Here is a 19147-nt window from a genome sequence, read left to right on the forward strand (position 1 = left end):
TATTTCTCCGCCGAAATCACTTTTAAACCCATTTCCACCTTTTTTTCCCTTCTCTTCCTCTTACTTTTTTTTCACGTTTTTTTACGTTTTTCTCCTTTTCGCCTCTTTTCTGGGCGTATTATTCTTCTTTTTCTTCTTTTTTTTCGTCTAATGCATACCCCATCAGTGCAGCAATGCTTATTCAATACCGCCAGCAGATGGAGACACTGGGGGATAATTTTCTAAGGATTTATACTGATTTTTCCTGTCTGAATTTGTCGCACAGAAAGTTGCAGGCCAAATATGTGTGACATTTCTGCGACTTTAGCTTCTAGAGCATTTTTACAACATTATACATAGGTGCTGAATACATAAAAAGCGACTGTTCAGCGACAGACAAGTCGCATCGGCTGAAAGTAGGCCAGAATGTCAATCCATGTTGGAGCAGGTTTAGATACAGTCTAAAGTATAGATCTCAAAGTCTGTGCACAGAATTTAGCAAGGGCCTCGCACCTTCTGATGCATCAGGTAGGTGCACAATAGCATAGCCTAACCCTCTGTACTTTGGTCTATATTGATGCGGGACATAGACAGCCAGCTGATGACCAATCCATTAGTGCAATGGATGGCTGGAAGCATTTGTCTTTGCCTTTGCAATACCACAGAAGCAATGCATGGTCAATGTACAGCAATGACACACCTGTGTGAACAGCCAGGAGACCCCCCCCCCCATGTTATGTTACATAGTTACATAGTTAGTACGGTCGAAAAAAGACATATGTCCATCAAGTTCAACCAGGGAATTAAGGGGTAGGGGTGTGGCGCGATATTGGGGAAGGGATGAGATTTTATATTTCTTCATAAGCATTAATCTTATTTTGTCAATTAGGAACATTCAGCACCCACCCGCTATCAAGGCAGCTGCCTATCATGTCATGCCCTACCTGCACAGGTGTGCTGGCTACTCAAATGATCCAATTAAGGAGGCCATTTAGTCAGCAGCAGCAGAAGTCCTGTGCCTGGACGCTCCAACAGCGGCCAGACACAAGCAGAAGCAGAAGCAGCAGAAGCAGCAGCAGCACCACCTTTTGTTTTTTGGCTGCAGCAGCAGCAAGGCCCACAGGGCTGGCTAGCTGGCTAGCCAGCAAGCAGGTAGCAATGAAAGTAGGAATCTTTCTTTTTAACCCTGTAAGGGGGTGGTGCACTGTACCCGAAGATACTGCCATATCGGGTCAATGCATAGGGCGACGGAAGCAAGCTTCGAAATCGGCCCCCGTTCTCAAAAATCCATTTAATATATGGTCCCCAGATAGGGGACGTATCAGATATTAAACTGATAAGAACAGATACTACACTTGATCTTAGCCAAAAGGCCGAGAAGCGATAACCGTGAAAGGGGCGGGCCCAACAAGGTGCCCTTCATGGGCACTATCACTGCTTGCTGTCAGGGAGGCTGCCAGACAATTTTCCATGCACACTCTGGGCTGGGGGGCAGTCAACCACCAGTACACACAGCAGAACCTAAACCCATACCATTATTGCTAAGCAGCAAGACAGGGGCCCATTGCACTCCCACGGGGCCTTTTTAAATGCAATCCATAACCCGGATTTGCCAGGAACCCTTCTTACTCCTCCTACTTGCATGTGACACTGGGCTTAGGATCTGCATAGGAAACACACACACAAGCACACACCTACCTTTGTTGCCTGCAGATGCCTCCTTGGCTGTCCCCAAACGGTATCAAACCAACACCCACGGGAAGCTGTAAGCATAGAGGACATGCCTGCACCCCATTGGACTTACCTGTGTGGGTTAAACCCGGGTTATTTGACAACCTATGGCGGTGATGGTTCTGCTCAGGCAGAGCAGTGCTGATGCTCCTCATAAAGCTGTCGCTGCTGTGAAGGTTCTAGGTGACATCACAAATCCCTATGGTTACATACACAACAAAGCTGGGTTGTTGTTGTTTACACTCTGCAAGGCCTGTGGAAGTGAGTGACATCATAGCACTGTAGTTCTGAGGGTTCTAGATGGATGCAACAATCTCCTGTTGCTTCTATGAAGGCCATAATAGACGACATCACCAAACAGCTCCATAGTCACATACACAGCAAAGGAGAGATGTTGTTTACACCTAGTGATGTCAGTGGTATTGAGTGACATCACAGCACAGTGCTAAGGCTCCTGGGCCTGGACACAGCAGCGGCTGCAATATCTCAACGGGGAATACGTTTATATATATGTGTGTGTGCGCGTATATATATATATATATATATATATATATATATATATATATATATATTTCTCCGCCGAAATCACTTTTAAACCCATTTCCACCTTTTTTTCCCTTCTCTTCCTCTTACTTTTTTTTCACGTTTTTTTACGTTTTTCTCCTTTTCGCCTCTTTTCTGGGCATATTATTCTTCTTTTTCTTCTTTTTTTTTGTCTAATGCATACCCCATCAGTGCAGCAATGCTTATTCAATACCGCCAGCAGATGGAGACACTGGGGGATAATTTTCTAAGGATTTATACTGATTTTTCCTGTCTGAATTTGTCGCACAGAAAGTTGCAGGCCAAATATGTGTGACATTTCTGCGACTTTAGCTTCTAGAGCATTTTTACAACATTATACATAGGTGCTGAATACATAAAAAGCGACTGTTCAGCGACAGACAAGTCGCATCGGCTGAAAGTAGGCCAGAATGTCAGTCCATGTTGGAGCAGGTTTAGATACAGTCTAAAGTATAGATCTCAAAGTCTGTGCACAGAATTTAGCAAGGGCCTCGCACCTTCTGATGCATCAGGTAGGTGCACAATAGCATAGCCTAACCCTCTGTACTTTGGTCTATATTGATGCGGGACATAGACAGCCAGCTGATGACCAATCCATTAGTGCAATGGATGGCTGGAAGCATTTGTCTTTGCCTTTGCAATACCACAGAAGCAATGCATGGTCAATGTACAGCAATGACACACCTGTGTGAACAGCCAGGAGACCCCCCCCCCCATGTTATGTTACATAGTTACATAGTTAGTACGGTCGAAAAAAGACATATGTCCATCAAGTTCAACCAGGGAATTAAGGGGTAGGGGTGTGGCGCGATATTGGGGAAGGGATGAGATTTTATATTTCTTCATAAGCATTAATCTTATTTTGTCAATTAGGAACATTCAGCACCCACCCGCTATCAAGGCAGCTGCCTATCATGTCATGCCCTACCTGCACAGGTGTGCTGGCTACTCAAATGATCCAATTAAGGAGGCCATTTAGTCAGCAGCAGCAGAAGTCCTGTGCCTGGACGCTCCAACAGCGGCCAGACACAAGCAGAAGCAGAAGCAGCAGAAGCAGCAGCAGCACCACCTTTTGTTTTTTGGCTGCAGCAGCAGCAAGGCCCACAGGGCTGGCTAGCTGGCTAGCCAGCAAGCAGGTAGCAATGAAAGTAGGAATCTTTCTTTTTAACGCTGTAAGGGGGTGGTGCACTGTACCCGAAGATACTGCCATATCGGGTCAATGCATAGGGCGACGGAAGCAAGCTTCGAAATCGGCCCCCGTTCTCAAAAATCCATTTAATATATGGTCCCCAGATAGGGGACGTATCAGATATTAAACTGATAAGAACAGATACTACACTTGATCTTAGCCAAAAGGCCGAGAAGCGATAACCGTGAAAGGGGCGGGCCCAACAAGGTGCCCTTCATGGGCACTATCACTGCTTGCTGTCAGGGAGGCTGCCAGACAATTTTCCATGCACACTCTGGGCTGGGGGGCAGTCAACCACCAGTACACACAGCAGAACCTAAACCCATACCATTATTGCTAAGCAGCAAGACAGGGGCCCATTGCACTCCCACGGGGCCTTTTTAAATGCAATCCATAACCCGGATTTGCCAGGAACCCTTCTTACTCCTCCTACTTGCATGTGACACTGGGCTTAGGATCTGCATAGGAAACACACACACAAGCACACACCTACCTTTGTTGCCTGCAGATGCCTCCTTGGCTGTCCCCAAACGGTATCAAACCAACACCCACGGGAAGCTGTAAGCATAGAGGACATGCCTGCACCCCATTGGACTTACCTGTGTGGGTTAAACCCGGGTTATTTGACAACCTATGGCGGTGATGGTTCTGCTCAGGCAGAGCAGTGCTGATGCTCCTCATAAAGCTGTCGCTGCTGTGAAGGTTCTAGGTGACATCACAAATCCCTATGGTTACATACACAACAAAGCTGGGTTGTTGTTGTTTACACTCTGCAAGGCCTGTGGAAGTGAGTGACATCATAGCACTGTAGTTCTGAGGGTTCTAGATGGATGCAACAATCTCCTGTTGCTTCTATGAAGGCCATAATAGACGACATCATCAAACAGCTCCATAGTCACATACACAGCAAAGGAGAGATGTTGTTTACACCTAGTGATGTCAGTGGTATTGAGTGACATCACAGCACAGTGCTAAGGCTCCTGGGCCTGGACACAGCAGCGGCTGCAATATCTCAACGGAGAATACGTTTATATATATGTGTGTGTGTGCGCGTATATATATATATATATATATATATATATATATATTTCTCCGCCGAAATCACTTTTAAACCCATTTCCACCTTTTTTTCCCTTCTCTTCCTCTTACTTTTTTTTCAAGTTTTTTTACGTTTTTCTCCTTTTCGCCTCTTTTCTGGGCGTATTATTCTTCTTTTTCTTCTTTTTTTTCGTCTAATGCATACCCCATCAGTGCAGCAATGCTTATTCAATACCGCCAGCAGATGGAGACACTGGGGGATAATTTTCTAAGGATTTATACTGATTTTTCCTGTCTGAATTTGTCGCACAGAAAGTTGCAGGCCAAATATGTGTGACATTTCTGCGACTTTAGCTTCTAGAGCATTTTTACAACATTATACATAGGTGCTGAATACATAAAAAGCGACTGTTCAGCGACAGACAAGTCGCATCGGCTGAAAGTAGGCCAGAATGTCAGTCCATGTTGGAGCAGGTTTAGATACAGTCTAAAGTATAGATCTCAAAGTCTGTGCACAGAATTTAGCAAGGGCCTCGCACCTTCTGATGCATCAGGTAGGTGCACAATAGCATAGCCTAACCCTCTGTACTTTGGTCTATATTGATGCGGGACATAGACAGCCAGCTGATGACCAATCCATTAGTGCAATGGATGGCTGGAAGCATTTGTCTTTGCCTTTGCAATACCACAGAAGCAATGCATGGTCAATGTACAGCAATGACACACCTGTGTGAACAGCCAGGAGACCCCCCCCCCCCCCCCCATGTTATGTTACATAGTTACATAGTTAGTACGGTCGAAAAAAGACATATGTCCATCAAGTTCAACCAGGGAATTAAGGGGTAGGGGTGTGGCGCGATATTGGGGAAGGGATGAGATTTTATATTTCTTCATAAGCATTAATCTTATTTTGTCAATTAGGAACATTCAGCACCCACCCGCTATCAAGGCAGCTGCCTATCATGTCATGCCCTACCTGCACAGGTGTGCTGGCTACTCAAATGATCCAATTAAGGAGGCCATTTAGTCAGCAGCAGCAGAAGTCCTGTGCCTGGACGCTCCAACAGCGGCCAGACACAAGCAGAAGCAGAAGCAGCAGAAGCAGCAGCAGCAGCACCACCTTTTGTTTTTTGGCTGCAGCAGCAGCAAGGCCCACAGGGCTGGCTAGCTGGCTAGCCAGCAAGCAGGTAGCAATGAAAGTAGGAATCTTTCTTTTTAACCCTGTAAGGGGGTGGTGCACTGTACCCGAAGATACTGCCATATCGGGTCAATGCATAGGGCGACGGAAGCAAGCTTCGAAATCGGCCCCCGTTCTCAAAAATCCATTTAATATATGGTCCCCAGATAGGGGACGTATCAGATATTAAACTGATAAGAACAGATACTACACTTGATCTTAGCCAAAAGGCCGAGAAGCGATAACCGTGAAAGGGGCGGGCCCAACAAGGTGCCCTTCATGGGCACTATCACTGCTTGCTGTCAGGGAGGCTGCCAGACAATTTTCCATGCACACTCTGGGCTGGGGGGCAGTCAACCACCAGTACACACAGCAGAACCTAAACCCATACCATTATTGCTAAGCAGCAAGACAGGGGCCCATTGCACTCCCACGGGGCCTTTTTAAATGCAATCCATAACCCGGATTTGCCAGGAACCCTTCTTACTCCTCCTACTTGCATGTGACACTGGGCTTAGGATCTGCATAGGAAACACACACACAAGCACACACCTACCTTTGTTGCCTGCAGATGCCTCCTTGGCTGTCCCCAAACGGTATCAAACCAACACCCACGGGAAGCTGTAAGCATAGAGGACATGCCTGCACCCCATTGGACTTACCTGTGTGGGTTAAACCCGGGTTATTTGACAACCTATGGCGGTGATGGTTCTGCTCAGGCAGAGCAGTGCTGATGCTCCTCATAAAGCTGTCGCTGCTGTGAAGGTTCTAGGTGACATCACAAATCCCTATGGTTACATACACAACAAAGCTGGGTTGTTGTTGTTTACACTCTGCAAGGCCTGTGGAAGTGAGTGACATCATAGCACTGTAGTTCTGAGGGTTCTAGATGGATGCAACAATCTCCTGTTGCTTCTATGAAGGCCATAATAGACGACATCACCAAACAGCTCCATAGTCACATACACAGCAAAGGAGAGATGTTGTTTACACCTAGTGATGTCAGTGGTATTGAGTGACATCACAGCACAGTGCTAAGGCTCCTGGGCCTGGACACAGCAGCGGCTGCAATATCTCAACGGAGAATACGTTTATATATATGTGTGTGTGTGCGCGTATATATATATATATATATATATATATATATACATATATATATATATTTCTCCGCCGAAATCACTTTTAAACCCATTTCCACCTTTTTTTCCCTTCTCTTCCTCTTACTTTTTTTTCAAGTTTTTTTACGTTTTTCTCCTTTTCGCCTCTTTTCTGGGCGTATTATTCTTCTTTTTCTTCTTTTTTTTCGTCTAATGCATACCCCATCAGTGCAGCAATGCTTATTCAATACCGCCAGCAGATGGAGACACTGGGGGATAATTTTCAAAGGATTTATACTGATTTTTCCTGTCTGAATTTGTCGCACAGAAAGTTGCAGGCCAAATATGTGTGACATTTCTGCGACTTTAGCTTCTAGAGCATTTTTACAACATTATACATAGGTGCTGAATACATAAAAAGCGACTGTTCAGCGACAGACAAGTCGCATCGGCTGAAAGTAGGCCAGAATGTCAGTCCATGTTGGAGCAGGTTTAGATACAGTCTAAAGTATAGATCTCAAAGTCTGTGCACAGAATTTAGCAAGGGCCTCGCACCTTCTGATGCATCAGGTAGGTGCACAATAGCATAGCCTAACCCTCTGTACTTTGGTCTATATTGATGCGGGACATAGACAGCCAGCTGATGACCAATCCATTAGTGCAATGGATGGCTGGAAGCATTTGTCTTTGCCTTTGCAATACCACAGAAGCAATGCATGGTCAATGTACAGCAATGACACACCTGTGTGAACAGCCAGGAGACCCCCCCCCCCCATGTTATGTTACATAGTTACATAGTTAGTACGGTCGAAAAAAGACATATGTCCATCAAGTTCAACCAGGGAATTAAGGGGTAGGGGTGTGGCGCGATATTGGGGAAGGGATGAGATTTTATATTTCTTCATAAGCATTAATCTTATTTTGTCAATTAGGAACATTCAGCACCCACCCGCTATCAAGGCAGCTGCCTATCATGTCATGCCCTACCTGCACAGGTGTGCTGGCTACTCAAATGATCCAATTAAGGAGGCCATTTAGTCAGCAGCAGCAGAAGTCCTGTGCCTGGACGCTCCAACAGCGGCCAGACACAAGCAGAAGCAGAAGCAGCAGAAGCAGCAGCAGCACCACCTTTTGTTTTTTGGCTGCAGCAGCAGCAAGGCCCACAGGGCTGGCTAGCTGGCTAGCCAGCAAGCAGGTAGCAATGAAAGTAGGAATCTTTCTTTTTAACCCTGTAAGGGGGTGGTGCACTGTACCCGAAGATACTGCCATATCGGGTCAATGCATAGGGCGACGGAAGCAAGCTTCGAAATCGGCCCCCGTTCTCAAAAATCCATTTAATATATGGTCCCCAGATAGGGGACGTATCAGATATTAAACTGATAAGAACAGATACTACACTTGATCTTAGCCAAAAGGCCGAGAAGCGATAACCGTGAAAGGGGCGGGCCCAACAAGGTGCCCTTCATGGGCACTATCACTGCTTGCTGTCAGGGAGGCTGCCAGACAATTTTCCATGCACACTCTGGGCTGGGGGGCAGTCAACCACCAGTACACACAGCAGAACCTAAACCCATACCATTATTGCTAAGCAGCAAGACAGGGGCCCATTGCACTCCCACGGGGCCTTTTTAAATGCAATCCATAACCCGGATTTGCCAGGAACCCTTCTTACTCCTCCTACTTGCATGTGACACTGGGCTTAGGATCTGCATAGGAAACACACACACAAGCACACACCTACCTTTGTTGCCTGCAGATGCCTCCTTGGCTGTCCCCAAACGGTATCAAACCAACACCCACGGGAAGCTGTAAGCATAGAGGACATGCCTGCACCCCATTGGACTTACCTGTGTGGGTTAAACCCGGGTTATTTGACAACCTATGGCGGTGATGGTTCTGCTCAGGCAGAGCAGTGCTGATGCTCCTCATAAAGCTGTCGCTGCTGTGAAGGTTCTAGGTGACATCACAAATCCCTATGGTTACATACACAACAAAGCTGGGTTGTTGTTGTTTACACTCTGCAAGGCCTGTGGAAGTGAGTGACATCATAGCACTGTAGTTCTGAGGGTTCTAGATGGATGCAACAATCTCCTGTTGCTTCTATGAAGGCCATAATAGACAACATCACCAAACAGCTCCATAGTCACATACACAGCAAAGGAGAGATGTTGTTTACACCTAGTGATGTCAGTGGTATTGAGTGACATCACAGCACAGTGCTAAGGCTCCTGGGCCTGGACACAGCAGCGGCTGCAATATCTCAACGGAGAATACGTTTATATATATGTGTGTGTGTGCGCGTATATATATATATATATATATATATATATATATATATTTCTCCGCCGAAATCACTTTTAAACCCATTTCCACCTTTTTTTCCCTTCTCTTCCTCTTACTTTTTTTTCACGTTTTTTTACGTTTTTCTCCTTTTCGCCTCTTTTCTGGGCGTATTATTCTTCTTTTTCTTCTTTTTTTTCGTCTAATGCATACCCCATCAGTGCAGCAATGCTTATTCAATACCGCCAGCAGATGGAGACACTGGGGGATAATTTTCTAAGGATTTATACTGATTTTTCCTGTCTGAATTTGTCGCACAGAAAGTTGCAGGCCAAATATGTGTGACATTTCTGCGACTTTAGCTTCTAGAGCATTTTTACAACATTATACATAGGTGCTGAATACATAAAAAGCGACTGTTCAGCGACAGACAAGTCGCATCGGCTGAAAGTAGGCCAGAATGTCAGTCCATGTTGGAGCAGGTTTAGATACAGTCTAAAGTATAGATCTCAAAGTCTGTGCACAGAATTTAGCAAGGGCCTCGCACCTTCTGATGCATCAGGTAGGTGCACAATAGCATAGCCTAACCCTCTGTACTTTGGTCTATATTGATGCGGGACATAGACAGCCAGCTGATGACCAATCCATTAGTGCAATGGATGGCTGGAAGCATTTGTCTTTGCCTTTGCAATACCACAGAAGCAATGCATGGTCAATGTACAGTGTTACGCCGAGCGCTCCGGGTCCCCGCTCCTCCCCGGAGCGCTCGCTACACTCTTCTCACTGCAGCGCTCCGGTCAGTTCCACTGACCCGGGGCGCTGCGATACCGCCTCCAGCCGGGATGCGATTCGCGATGCGGGTAGCGCCCGCTCGCGATGCGCATCCCGGCTCCCGTACCTGACTCGCTCTCCGTCTGTCCTGTCCCGGCGCGCGCCGGGTCTTTGCGATTTAAAGGGCCACTGCGCCGCTGATTGGCGCAGTGGTTCCAATTAGTGTTATCACCTGTGCACTTCCCTATATCACCTCACTTCCCCTTCACTCCCTCGCCGGATCTTGTTGCCATCGTGCCAGTGAAAGCGTTTCCTTGTGTGTTCCTAGCCTGTGTTCCAGACCTCCTGCCGTTGCCCCTGACTACGATCCTTGCTGCCTGCCCCGACCTTCTGCTACGTCCGACCTTGCTTCTGTCTACTCCCTTGTACCGCGCCTATCTTCAGCAGCCAGAGAGGTTGAGCCGTTGCTAGTGGATACGACCTGGTCACTACCGCCGCAGCAAGACCATCCCGCTTTGCGGCGGGCTCTGGTGAAAACCAGTAGTGACTTAGAACCGATCCACTAGCACGGTCCACGCCAATCCCTCTCTGGCACAGAGGATCCACTACCTGCCAGCCGGCATCGTGACAGTAGATCCGGCCATGGATCCCGCTGAAGTTCCTCTGCCAGTTGTCGCTGACCTCACCACGGTGGTCGCCCAGCAGTCACAACAGATAGCGCAACAAGGCCAACAGCTGTCTCAACTGACTGTTATGCTACAACAGTTACTACCACAGCTCCAGCAATCATCTTCTCCGCCAGCTCCTGCACCTCCTCCGCAGCGAGTGGCCGCTTCTGGACTACGACTATCCTTGCCGGATAAATTTGATGGGGACTCTAAGTTTTGCCGTGGCTTTCTTTCCCAATGTTCATTGCACTTGGAGATGATGTCGGACCAGTTCCCCACTGAAAGGTCTAAGGTGGCTTTCGTAGTCAGCCTTCTGTCTGGAAAAGCCCTGTCTTGGGCCACACCGCTCTGGGACCGCAATGACCCCGTCACTGCCTCTGTACACTCCTTCTTCTCGGAAATTCGAAGTGTCTTTGAGGAACCTGCCCGAGCCTCTTCTGCTGAGACTGCCCTGTTGAACCTGGTCCAGGGTAATTCTTCCGTTGGCGAGTATGCCGTACAATTCCGTACTCTTGCTTCAGAATTATCCTGGAATAATGAGGCACTCTGCGCGACCTTTAAAAAAGGCCTATCCAGCAACATTAAAGATGTTCTGGCCGCACGAGAAATCCCTGCTAATCTACATGAACTCATTTACCTAGCCACTCGCATTGACATGCGTTTTTCCGAAAGGCGTCAGGAGCTCCGCCAGGATATGGACTCTGTTCGCACGAGGCGTTTCTTCTCCCCGGCTCCTCTCTCCTCTGGTCCCCTGCAATCTGTTCCTGTGCCTCCCGCCGTGGAGGCTATGCAGGTCGACCGGTCTCGCCTGACACCTCAAGAGAGGACACGACACCGCATGGAGAATCTCTGCCTGTACTGTGCTAGTACCGAACACTTCCTGAAGGATTGTCCTATCCGTCCTCCCCGCCTGGAAAGACGTACGCTGACTCCGCACAAAGGTGAGACAGTCCTTGATGTCTACTCTGCTTCTCCACGTCTTACTGTGCCTGTGCGGATGTCTGCCTCTGCCTTCTCCTTCTCTGCTGTGGCCTTCTTGGACTCCGGATCTGCAGGAAATTTTATTTTGGCCTCTCTCGTCAACAAGTTCAACATCCCGGTGACCAGTCTCGCCAGACCCCTCTACATCAATTGTGTAAACAATGAAAGATTGGACTGTACCATACGTTTCCGCACGGAGCCCCTTCTAATGTGCATCGGATCTCATCACGAGAGGATTGAACTTTTGGTCCTCCCCAATTGCACTTCTGAAATTCTCCTTGGACTTCCCTGGCTTCAACTCCATTCCCCAACCCTGGATTGGTCCACTGGGGAGATCAGGAGTTGGGGGCCCTCTTGTTTCAAGGACTGCCTAAAACCGGTTCCCAGTAACCCTTGCCGTGACTCTGTGGTTCCTCCTGTAACCGGTCTCCCTAAGGCCTATATGGACTTTGCGGACGTTTTTTGCAAAAAACAAGCTGAGACTCTACCTCCTCACAGGCCTTATGATTGTCCTATTGACCTCCTCCCGGGCACTACTCCACCCCGGGGCAGAATCTATCCTCTGTCCGTCCCAGAGACTCTTGCCATGTCTGAATACGTCCAGGAAAATTTAAAAAAGGGCTTTATCCGTAAATCCTCCTCTCCTGCCGGAGCCGGATTTTTCTTTGTGTCCAAAAAAGATGGCTCTCTACGTCCTTGCATTGACTACCGCGGTCTTAATAAAATCACGGTTAAGAACCGCTACCCCCTACCCCTCATCTCTGAACTCTTTGATCGCCTCCAAGGTGCCCACATTTTTACCAAACTGGACTTAAGAGGTGCTTATAATCTCATCCGCATCAGAGAGGGGGATGAATGGAAAACGGCATTTAACACCAGAGATGGACACTTTGAGTATCTGGTCATGCCCTTTGGCCTGTGCAACGCCCCTGCCGTCTTCCAAGACTTTGTTAATGAAATTTTTCGTGATCTCCTATACTCCTGTGTTGTTGTATATCTGGACGATATCCTGATTTTTTCTGCCAATCTAGAAGAACACCGCCAGCATGTCCGTATGGTTCTTCAGAGACTTCGTGACAATCAACTCTATGCCAAAATAGAGAAATGTCTGTTTGAATGCCAATCTCTTCCTTTCCTAGGATACTTGGTCTCTGCCCAGGGACTACAAATGGATCCAGACAAACTCTCTGCCGTCTTAGATTGGCCACGCCCCTCCGGACTCCGTGCCATCCAACGTTTTTTGGGGTTCGCCAATTATTACAGGCAATTTATTCCACATTTTTCTACCGTTGTGGCTCCTATTGTGGCTTTAACCAAAAAAAATGCCGATCCCAAGTCTTGGCCTCCTCAAGCGGAAGACGCCTTTAAACGGCTCAAGTCTGCCTTTTCTTCGGCTCCCGTGCTCTCCAGACCTGACCCATCTAAACCCTTCCTATTGGAGGTTGATGCCTCCTCAGTGGGAGCTGGAGCTGTCCTTCTACAAAAAAACTCTTCCGGGCATGCTGTTACTTGTGGTTTTTTTTCTAGGACCTTCTCTCCGGCGGAGAGGAACTACTCCATCGGGGATCGAGAGCTTCTAGCCATTAAATTAGCACTTGAGGAATGGAGGCATCTGCTGGAGGGATCAACATTTCCAGTTATTATTTACACCGATCACAAGAACCTCTCCTACCTCCAGTCTGCCCAACGGCTGAATCCTCGTCAGGCCAGGTGGTCTCTGTTCTTTGCCCGATTTAATTTTGAAATTCACTTTCGGCCTGCCGATAAGAACATTAGGGCCGATGCTCTCTCTCGTTCCTCAGATGCTTCTGAAGTTGAACTCTCTCCTCAACACATCATTCCTCCTGACTGCCTGATTTCCACTTCTCCAGCCTCCATCAGGCAAACTCCTCCAGGAAAGACCTTTGTTTCTCCACGCCAACGCCTCGGAATCCTCAAATGGGGTCACTCCTCCCATCTCGCAGGTCATGCGGGCATCAAGAAATCTGTGCAACTCATCTCTCGCTTCTATTGGTGGACGACTCTAGAGACTGATGTGGTGGACTTTGTGCGAGCCTGCACTATCTGTGCCCGGGATAAGACTCCTCGCCAGAAGCCCGCTGGTTTTCTTCATCCTCTGCCTGTCCCCGAACAGCCTTGGTCTCTGATTGGTATGGATTTTATTACTGACTTACCCCCATCCCATGGCAACACTGTTATTTGGGTGGTCGTTGATCGATTCTCCAAAATGGCACATTTCATCCCTCTTCCTGGTCTTCCTTCAGCGCCTCAGTTGGCTAAACAATTTTTTGTACACATTTTTCGTCTTCACGGGTTGCCTACGCAGATCGTCTCGGATAGAGGCGTCCAATTCGTGTCTAAATTCTGGAGGGCTCTCTGTAAACAACTCAAGATTAAATTAAATTTTTCTTCTGCATATCATCCTCAATCCAATGGACAAGTAGAAAGAATTAACCAGGTCTTGGGTGATTATTTACGACATTTTGTTTCCTCCCGCCAGGATGACTGGGCAGATCTTCTACCTTGGGCCGAATTCTCGTATAATTTCAGAGTCTCTGAATCTTCCTCCAAATCCCCATTTTTCATGGTGTACGGCCGTCACCCTCTTCCTCCCCTCCCTACCCCCTTGCCCTCTGGTCTGCCCGCTGTGGATGAAATTTCTCGTGATCTTTCCATCATATGGAGAGAGACCCAAAATTCTCTCTTACAGGCTTCTTCACGCATGAAGAAATTCGCGGATAAGAAAAGAAGAGCTCCTCCCATTTTTTCCCCTGGAGACAAGGTATGGCTCTCCGCTAAATATGTCCGCTTCCGTGTCCCTAGCTATAAGTTGGGACCACGCTATCTTGGTTCTTTCAAAATTTTGCGCCAGATTAATCCTGTCTCTTACAAACTTCTTCTTCCCCCTTCTCTTCGTATTCCTAATGCCTTTCACGTTTCTCTTCTTAAACCACTTATCATTAACCGTTTCTCTCCCAAATCTGTTCCTCCCACTCCTGTCTCCGGCTCCTCGGACATCTTCTCCGTCAAAGAGATTTTAGCATCTAAAAAGGTCAGAGGGAAAACCTTCTTTTTAGTGGATTGGGAGGGTTGTGGTCCAGAAGAGAGGTCCTGGGAACCTGAGGACAATATCCTGGACAAAAGTCTGGTCCTCAGGTTCTCAGGCCCCAAGAAGAGGGGGAGACCCAAGGGGGGGGGTACTGTTACGCCGAGCGCTCCGGGTCCCCGCTCCTCCCCGGAGCGCTCGCTACACTCTTCTCACTGCAGCGCTCCGGTCAGTTCCACTGACCCGGGGCGCTGCGATACCGCCTCCAGCCGGGATGCGATTCGCGATGCGGGTAGCGCCCGCTCGCGATGCGCACCCCGGCTCCCGTACCTGACTCGCTCTCCGTCTGTCCTGTCCCGGCGCGCGCGGCCCCGCTCCCTAGGGCGCGCGCGCGCCGGGTCTTTGCGATTTAAAGGGCCACTGCGCCGCTGATTGGCGCAGTGGTTCCAATTAGTGTTATCACCTGTGCACTTCCCTATATCACCTCACTTCCCCTTCACTCCCTCGCCGGATCTTGTTGCCATCGTGCCAGTGAAAGCGTTTCCTTGTGTGTTCCTAGCCTGTGTTCCAGACCTCCTGCCGTTGCCCCTGACTACGATCCTTGCTGCCTGCCCCGACCTTCTGCTACGTCCGACCTTGCTTCTGTCTACTCCCTTGTACCGCGCCTATCTTCAGCAGCCAGAGAGGTTGAGCCGTTGCTAGTGGATACGACCTGGTCACTACCGCCGCAGCAAGACCATCCCGCTTTGCGGCGGGCTCTGGTGAAAACCAGTAGTGACTTAGAACCGATCCACTAGCACGGTCCACGCCAATCCCTTTCTGGCACAGAGGATCCACTACCTGCCAGCCGGCATCGTGACATACAGCAATGACACACCTGTGTGAACAGCCAGGAGACCCCCCCCCCCCCATGTTATGTTACATAGTTACATAGTTAGTACGGTCGAAAAAAGACATATGTCCATCAAGTTCAACCAGGGAATTAAGGGGTAGGGGTGTGGCGCGATATTGGGGAAGGGATGAGATTTTATATTTCTTCATAAGCATTAATCTTATTTTGTCAATTAGGAACATTCAGCACCCACCCGCTATCAAGGCAGCTGCCTATCATGTCATGCCGTACCTGCACAGGTGTGCTGGCTACTCAAATGATCCAATTAAGGAGGCCATTTAGTCAGCAGCAGCAGAAGTCCTGTGCCTGGACGCTCCAACAGCGGCCAGACACAAGCAGAAGCAGAAGCAGCAGAAGCAGCAGCAGCACCACCTTTTGTTTTTTGGCTGCAGCAGCAGCAAGGCCCACAGGGCTGGCTAGCTGGCTAGCCAGCAAGCAGGTAGCAATGAAAGTAGGAATCTTTCTTTTTAACCCTGTAAGGGGGTGGTGCACTGTACCCGAAGATACTGCCATATCGGGTCAATGCATAGGGCGACGGAAGCAAGCTTCGAAATCGGCCCCCGTTCTCAAAAATCCATTTAATATATGGTCCCCAGATAGGGGACGTATCAGATATTAAACTGATAAGAACAGATACTACACTTGATCTTAGCCAAAAGGCCGAGAAGCAATAACCGTGAAAGGGGCGGGCCCAACAAGGTGCCCTTCATGGGCACTATCACTGCTTGCTGTCAGGGAGGCTGCCAGACAATTTTCCATGCACACTCTGGGCTGGGGGGCAGTCAACCACCAGTACACACAGCAGAACCTAAACCCATACCATTATTGCTAAGCAGCAAGACAGGGGCCCATTGCACTCCCACGGGGCCTTTTTAAATGCAATCCATAACCCGGATTTGCCAGGAACCCTTCTTACTCTTCCTACTTGCATGTGACACTGGGCTTAGGATCTGCATAGGAAACACACACACAAGCACACACCTACCTTTGTTGCCTGCAGATGCCTCCTTGGCTGTCCCCAAACGGTATCAAACCAACACCCACGGGAAGCTGTAAGCATAGAGGACATGCCTGCACCCCATTGGACTTACCTGTGTGGGTTAAACCCGGGTTATTTGACAACCTATGGCGGTGATGGTTCTGCTCAGGCAGAGCAGTGCTGATGCTCCTCATAAAGCTGTCGCTGCTGTGAAGGTTCTAGGTGACATCACAAATCCCTATGGTTACATACACAACAAAGCTGGGTTGTTGTTGTTTACACTCTGCAAGGCCTGTGGAAGTGAGTGACATCATAGCACTGTAGTTCTGAGGGTTCTAGATGGATGCAACAATCTCCTGTTGCTTCTATGAAGGCCATAATAGACGACATCACCAAACAGCTCCATAGTCACATACACAGCAAAGGAGAGATGTTGTTTACACCTAGTGATGTCAGTGGTATTGAGTGACATCACAGCACAGTGCTAAGGCTCCTGGGCCTGGACACAGCAGCGGCTGCAATATCTCAACGGAGAATACGTTTATATATATGTGTGTGTGTGCGCGTATATATATATATATATATATATATATATATATATATTTCTCCGCCGAAATCACTTTTAAACCCATTTCCACCTTTTTTTCCCTTCTCTTCCTCTTACTTTTTTTTCACGTTTTTTTACGTTTTTCTCCTTTTCGCCTCTTTTCTGGGCGTATTATTCTTCTTTTTCTTCTTTTTTTTTGTCTAATGCATACCCCATCAGTGCAGCAATGCTTATTCAATACCGCCAGCAGATGGAGACACTGGGGGATAATTTTCTAAGGATTTATACTGATTTTTCCTGTCTGAATTTGTCGCACAGAAAGTTGCAGGCCAAATATGTGTGACATTTCTGCGACTTTAGCTTCTAGAGCATTTTTACAACATTATACATAGGTGCTGAATACATAAAAAGCGACTGTTCAGCGACAGACAAGTCGCATCGGCTGAAAGTAGGCCAGAATGTCAGTCCATGTTGGAGCAGGTTTAGATACAGTCTAAAGTATAGATCTCAAAGTCTGTGCACAGAATTTAGCAAGGGCCTCGCACCTTCTGATGCATCAGGTAGGTGCACAATAGCATAGCCTAACCCTCTGTACTTTGGTCTATATTGATGCGGGACATAGACAGCCAGCTGATGACCAATCCATTAGTGCAATGGATGGCTGGAAGCATTTGTCTTTGCCTTTGCAATACCACAGAAGCAATGCATGGTCAATGTACAGCAATGACACACCTGTGTGAACAGCCAGGAGACCCCCCCCCCCCCCATGTTATGTTACATAGTTACATAGTTAGTACGGTCGAAAAAAGACATATGTCCATCAAGTTCAACCAGGGAATTAAGGGGTAGGGGTGTGGCGCGATATTGGGGAAGGGATGAGATTTTATATTTCTTCATAAGCATTAATCTTATTTTGTCAATTAGGAACATTCAGCACCCACCCGCTATCAAGGCAGCTGCCTATCATGTCATGCCCTACCTGCACAGGTGTGCTGGCTACTCAAATGATCCAATTAAGGAGGCCATTTAATCAGCAGCAGCAGAAGTCCTGTGCCTGGACGCTCCAACAGCGGCCAGACACAAGCAGAAGCAGAAGCAGCAGAAGCAGCAGCAGCACCACCTTTTGTTTTTTGGCTGCAGCAGCAGCAAGGCCCACAGGGCTGGCTAGCTGGCTAGCCAGCAAGCAGGTAGCAATGAAAGTAGGAATCTTTCTTTTTAACCCTGTAAGGGGGTGGTGCACTGTACCCGAAGATACTGCCATATCGGGTCAATGCATAGGGCGACGGAAGCAAGCTTCGAAATCGGCCCCCGTTCTCAAAAATCCATTTAATATATGGTCCCCAGATAGGGGACGTATCAGATATTAAACTGATAAGAACAGATACTACACTTGATCTTAGCCAAAAGGCCGAGAAGCGATAACCGTGAAAGGGGCGGGCCCAACAAGGTGCCCTTCATGGGCACTATCACTGCTTGCTGTCAGGGAGGCTGCCAGACAATTTCCCATGCACACTCTGGGCTGGGGGGCAGTCAACCACCAGTACACACAGCAGAACCTAAACCCATACCATTATTGCTAAGCAGCAAGACAGGGGCCCATTGCACTCCCACGGGGCCTTTTTAAATGCAATCCATAACCCGGATTTGCCAGGAACCCTTCTTACTCCTCCTACTTGCATGTGACACTGGGCTTAGGATCTGCATAGGAAACACACACACAAGCACACACCTACCTTTGTTGCCTGCAGATGCCTCCTTGGCTGTCCCCAAACGGTATCAAACCAAGACCCACGGGAAGCTGTAAGCATAGAGGACATGCCTGCACCCCATTGGACTTACCTGTGTGGGTTAAACCCGGGTTATTTGACAACCTATGGCGGTGATGGTTACATAGTTACATAGTTACATAGTTAGTACGGTCGAAAAAAGACATATGTCCATCAAGTTCAACCAGGGAATTAAGGGGTAGGGGTGTGGCGCGATATTGGGGAAGGGATGAGATTTTATATTTCTTCTCAGGCAGAGCAGTGCTGATGCTCCTCATAAAGCTGTCGCTGCTGTGAAGGTTCTAGGTGACATCACAAATCCCTATGGTTACATACACAACAAAGCTGGGTTGTTGTTGTTTACACTCTGCAAGGCCTGTGGAAGTGAGTGACATCATAGCACTGTAGTTCTGAGGGTTCTAGATGGATGCAACAATCTCCT

At 48.0% G+C, this 19147-nt stretch overlaps 6 non-coding genes across 6 annotated transcripts; all 6 read right to left on the minus strand.

The window, feature by feature from the left end:
- Nucleotides 1-1173: 1173 nt before the first annotated feature.
- LOC130306447 (U2 spliceosomal RNA) lies at nt 1174-1364 on the minus strand. Its single transcript, XR_008855798.1, has one exon. It is a non-coding gene; the product is annotated as a U2 spliceosomal RNA (small nuclear RNA).
- Nucleotides 1365-3452: 2088 nt separating this feature from the next.
- LOC130306448 (U2 spliceosomal RNA) lies at nt 3453-3643 on the minus strand. Its single transcript, XR_008855799.1, has one exon. It is a non-coding gene; the product is annotated as a U2 spliceosomal RNA (small nuclear RNA).
- A 2087-nt stretch (nt 3644-5730) lies between these two features.
- On the minus strand, nt 5731-5921 carry LOC130306449 (U2 spliceosomal RNA). Its single transcript, XR_008855800.1, has one exon. It is a non-coding gene; the product is annotated as a U2 spliceosomal RNA (small nuclear RNA).
- Nucleotides 5922-8012: 2091 nt separating this feature from the next.
- Nucleotides 8013-8203, minus strand: LOC130306450 (U2 spliceosomal RNA). Its single transcript, XR_008855801.1, has one exon. It is a non-coding gene; the product is annotated as a U2 spliceosomal RNA (small nuclear RNA).
- Nucleotides 8204-15894: 7691 nt separating this feature from the next.
- Nucleotides 15895-16085, minus strand: LOC130306453 (U2 spliceosomal RNA). The gene has a single exon (XR_008855804.1). It is a non-coding gene; the product is annotated as a U2 spliceosomal RNA (small nuclear RNA).
- A 2083-nt stretch (nt 16086-18168) lies between these two features.
- On the minus strand, nt 18169-18359 carry LOC130306451 (U2 spliceosomal RNA). Its single transcript, XR_008855802.1, has one exon. It is a non-coding gene; the product is annotated as a U2 spliceosomal RNA (small nuclear RNA).
- Nucleotides 18360-19147: the final 788 nt, after the last annotated feature.

Source organism: Hyla sarda, unplaced genomic scaffold, assembly GCF_029499605.1.
Source record: "Hyla sarda isolate aHylSar1 unplaced genomic scaffold, aHylSar1.hap1 scaffold_1373, whole genome shotgun sequence".
In the NCBI taxonomy this organism is placed as follows: Eukaryota; Metazoa; Chordata; class Amphibia; order Anura; family Hylidae; genus Hyla; species Hyla sarda.